Source organism: Myotis davidii, unplaced genomic scaffold (assembly GCF_000327345.1).
Source record: "Myotis davidii unplaced genomic scaffold, ASM32734v1 scaffold156, whole genome shotgun sequence".
NCBI lineage: Eukaryota > Metazoa > Chordata > Mammalia > Chiroptera > Vespertilionidae > Myotis > Myotis davidii.
This window is the reverse complement of record NW_006288633.1, coordinates 394,489-395,107: the sequence shown is the minus strand read 5'-3', so window position 1 is coordinate 395,107 and position 619 is coordinate 394,489.

Here is a 619-nt window from a genome sequence, read left to right as displayed (position 1 = left end):
TTCCCAATTCTCTGCAAGTCAGCTGGATGGGATTGATCCCACTCCCAACCTCTAAAGAGGACCCTGATTGACTTAAGCAAAACCTTACAACCCCAACTTCCTGGCCATGGTGACTGGCTTTAAGAAAGAAAAGCTTTCACTGTTCCACTGGATTTTGTAGATGAAGGTATGATGCTTAAAAATGCTGCTGCCATCTTATCTCATTAAAGAAGGAATCCAAACATGAAGCTGACACAAACAGAAAGTGTTGAAAGGTGATGAGAACCCAGCATTTGATCCTCCCAGATCAAACTGCATCTATGACAAGCCCTACCTCTGCCCCTGTCAAATATATGAGCCAATAATGCTTTGTTTACACAAATTTGAGTTAAGTATTCTATGACTTGCAAGTGAATGATTCCTAAGAGATACAGAAAGTTTTACAGTAGAAAAAATTCTTATAAGAGAAGTTTCACTCTTATGACCTTTTCATTTCACTGAAAGATTTGCACATCATCTGCAAAGTTTCCTCTAAGAGGAAAACAATTACAACAGAAGTTTTGCCATTGCCTGAGGGTATATGTAGTAGGGGAAGTGGATAACAAGAGATTTGAATCATTAATGTTCCTCTTAGACTTTA